The 3,881-nt window shown below is 51.5% G+C and overlaps 1 protein-coding gene across 1 annotated transcript in view; it reads right to left on the bottom strand.

Annotated features, from left to right (window-relative positions):
• Positions 1-2,425, bottom strand: part of LOC121570995 (tripartite motif-containing protein 2-like) — a gene marked incomplete at its 3' end in the record, with an annotated part of 13,051 nt that extends 10,626 nt beyond the window's left edge. Inside the window, exon 1 of the mRNA XM_045212881.1 lies at positions 2,177-2,425. The remainder of the gene's footprint in view (positions 1-2,176) is intronic.
• Between the last annotated feature and the right edge of the window lie 1,456 nt (positions 2,426-3,881).

Below are 3,881 nucleotides of genomic sequence, written 5' to 3'. Positions count from 1 at the left end.
ATTCACTCCCTCCCGCTCCCTGAGCTGAGACTTCTATTGATGAGATAGAGGTGAAAATTACATTTCAGGACATCAGACACGTTATAATCAAATTGAAGAGAGAGGGAGAGAGACAGAGAGAGAAATAGAGAGAGAACTAGAGAGAGAGAAGGAGGGTAGAGAGAGAGACAGAGTCAGAGAGAGAGTCAGAGATACATAGAGATAGAGAGAGGCAGGAGGGGTGAGAGAGGGAGGGAGGAGGAGATAGAGAGAGGCAGGAGGGGTGAGAGAGGGACAGAGTCAGAGAGAGTCAGAGATACATAGAGATAGAGAGAGGCAGGAGGGGTGAGAGAGGGAGGGAGGAGGAGATAGAGAGAGGCAGAAGGGGTGAGAGAGGGAGGAGGAGGAGAAGAGAGAGGCAGGAGGGGGAGAGAGGAGGGAGGAGAGAGAGGCAGGAGGGGTGAGAGAGGGGGAGGAGGAGATAGAGAGAGGCAGGAGGGGTGAGAGAGGGAGGGAGGAGGAGATAGAGAGAGGCAGGAGGGGTGAGAGAGGGAGGGAGGAGGAGATAGAGAGAGGCAGGAGGGGTGAGAGAGGGGGAGGAGGAGATAGAGAGAGGCAGGAGGGGAGAGAGAGAGGGAGGGAGGAGGAGATAGAGAGAGGCAGGAGGGGGTGAGAGAGGGGGGGAGGAGGGATGAGAGGCAGGAGGGGGTGAGAGGGGAGGAGGAGGAGATAGAGAGAGGCAGGAGGGGTGAGAGAGGGGGGAGGAGGAGAGAGAGAGGGCAGGAGGGGGGAGAGAGGGAGGAGGGGAGAGCAGGAGGTGAGAGGGGGAGGAGGAGGCAGAGAGAGGCAGGAGGGGAGAGAGGGAGGAGGAGGAGATAGAGAGAGGCAGGAGGGGTGAGAGAGGGGGAGGAGGAGAGAGGAGGGTAGAGAGGGAGTGAGGGAGGAGATAGAGAGGAGGAGGGGTGAGAGAGGGAGGAGAGGAGATAGAGAGAGGCAGGAGGGGGTGAGAGAGGGAGTGAGGAGGGAGAGAGAGGCAGGAGGGGTGAGAGAGGGAGGGAGGAGGAGATAGAGAGAGGCAGGAGGGGTGAGAGAGGGAGTGAGGAGGAGATAGAGAGAGGCAGGAGGGGTGAGAGAGGGGGGAGAGGATAGAGAGGGCAGGAGGGTGAGAGAGGAGTGAGAGGAGAGAGAGAGGCAGGAGGGGTGAGAGAGGGAGGGAGGAGGAGATAGAGAGAGGCAGGAGGGGTGAGAGAGGGAGGAGGAGGAGATAGAGAGAGGCAGGAGGGGTAGAGAGGGAGGAGGAGAGTAGAGAGAGCAGGGGAGGGAGGAGGGAGAGAGAGGCAGGAGGGTGAGAGAGGGAGGAGGGAGATAGAGAGAGCAGGAGGGGTGAGAGAGGAGGGAGGAGGAGATAGAGAGAGGAGGAGAGAGAGGGAGGAGGAGATAGAGAGAGCAGGAGGGGGAGAGAGGGAGGAGGAGGAGATAGAGAGAGGCAGGAGGGGTGAGAGAGGGAGGGAGGAGGAGATAGAGAGAGGCAGGAGGGGGGAGAGAGGGAGGGAGGAGGAGATAGAGAGAGGCAGGAGGGGTGAGAGAGGGAGTGATGAACGAACTGCTTACATCGTCTAAATAACCTGTTAACAAATGACCAAAGCATTGTAGCGCACATCTCTATTCACAGGCAGCTAAACACTGCTTGTGTCTCAATTGGCCTCCTATTCACTATGGGCCCTGGTCTAAAAGTAGTGCACTATATAGGGAATAGGGTGCTATTTGGGACGCACACAATATGCAGGGCCTGAACATATGAACCTTTTAATAGACTATAAACTACTAATGTGTCCCAAATGCCACCCTATTCCCTATATAGTGCACTACTTTTGACCAGAGCCCATGTGGCATTTGGGACACATCCCTGATTACTAATGGTCTATCTGAATAAATGACGCACAATCCACCTAGACTGCTGCCAGACATACACACAAACACACACACACACAGAATCACAGAATCACAGACCTCACCGTAAGGCCCGAGACAGAAGAGAACTCCATCCCTTCCTCCCCTCCATCCCTCCTTCACTCCTCCATCCCTCCTCCCCTCCTCCATCCCTCCTCCCCTCCTCCATCCCTCCTCCCCTCCTCCATCCCTCCTTCCCTCCTCCATCCCTCCTTCCCTCCTCCATCCCTCCTTCCCCTAGACTTACTCTGTTGCCGTGTCGTGGTGGTGATAGTAGTATCTCTGGATATTCCATGGTACTGTGTTGCTGGGTCTTGGTGGGGATAATAGTGTCTCTGGATGTTCCACGGTGGATCCATCATTACAGCGATAAAGGCCAGGTCTATCCGTCCGTGTGTTAGTCCAGGGGGTTATGCTGCCTGGTCTGGTCTGGGGGAGAGAGAGGAGATCGCTACGGCAACAGAGACGGACCAGACAGAGAGAGAGGAACAGACTGAGCTGCAGCAACACAGAGGGGGAGGGGACTGGCTACAGGGGCAGCAGCCAATCAGAAAGAAGAGTAAGGAAGAACCCATCCACCCTACCTTCATTTTTGCCTTGACAACCTTCTCTCTCTCTCTCTCTCTCTCTCTCTCTCTGCCTCTCCCTCTCTCTCTCTCTCTCTCTCTCTCTCTCTCTCTCTCTCTCTCTCTCTCTCTCTCTCTCTCTCTCTCTCTCTCTCTCTCTCTCTCTCTCTCTCTCTCTCTCCTCTCCCCTCTCTCTCTCTCTCTCTCTCTCTCTCTCTCTCTCTCTCTCTCTCTCTCTCTCTCTCTCTCTCTCTCTCTCTCTCTCTCTCTCTCTCTCTCTCTCAATTCAATTCAATTTAATTAAAAGGGCTTTATTGGCATGGGAAACATATGTTTAATCAATTTTAAATTCAGGCTGTAGCACAACAAAATATGGAAACGTCAAGGGGTGTGAATACTTTCTGAAGGCACTGTAGCACACGGTGTCGCTAACTAGCAAGCTTGCTAGTTAGCTTGCTAGTTAGCGGGGGGGGGTTCATGAAGGAACCAATGGGTTGCTCGAGGGGGGGCATTCCTGCAGATTCCAGGTGATTACCTCATGAAGCTGTTTAAGAGAATGCCAAGAGTGTGCAAAGCTGTCATCAAGGCAAAGGGTGGCTATTTGAAGAACCTCAAATATAAAATACATTTTGATTTGTTTAACACTTTTTTTGGTTACTACATTATTCCATATGTGTTATTTCATAGTTTTGATGTCTTCACTATTATTGTACTATGTAAAAAAATAGTACAAATAAAGAAATATCCTTGAATGAGTAGGCATGTCCAAACTTTTGACCAGTAGTGTATATTTTGCTGAAAGATGGGCCATCCTCTTTCATTTAAGAGAGGTCCGATTTTCTCCATGTGACCCTTATTTATGGCCTTATACAGTTTGTTGAGTGCAATCTTAGTTCCAGCATTGGTTTGTGGTGGTAAATAGACAGCTACTAAAAATATAGATGAAAACTCTCTTGGTAAATAGTATGGTCTACAGCTTATCATGAGATACTCTACCTCAGGCGAGCAAAACCTTAGATATCGTGCACCAGCTGTTGTTTACAAATATACACAGACAGACACCCCTTGTCTTACCGGAGTCAGCCGTTCTATCCTGCCGATGCACCGAAAACCCTGCCAGTTGTATGTTATCCATGTCGTCGTTCAGCCATGACTCGTGAAACGTAAGATATTACAGTTTTTAATGTCCCGTTGGTAGGATATTCTTGATCGGAGCTCATCCAGTTTATTATCCAATGACTGTACGTTAGCTAATAGGACTGATGGTAGAGGCAGATTACCCACTCGCCGTCGGATCTTTACAAGGCACCCCGACCTACGTCCCCAATATCTCTGTCTCTTCTTCATGCGAATGACGGGGATTTGGGCCTTGTCGGGTGTCTGAAG

The sequence above is a fragment of the Coregonus clupeaformis genome, unplaced genomic scaffold (assembly GCF_020615455.1).
Source record: "Coregonus clupeaformis isolate EN_2021a unplaced genomic scaffold, ASM2061545v1 scaf0059, whole genome shotgun sequence".
Taxonomy (NCBI): Eukaryota; Metazoa; Chordata; class Actinopteri; order Salmoniformes; family Salmonidae; genus Coregonus; species Coregonus clupeaformis.
Note: the sequence above shows the minus strand (reverse complement) of the source record. Positions and strands in the feature narration are given on the sequence as shown.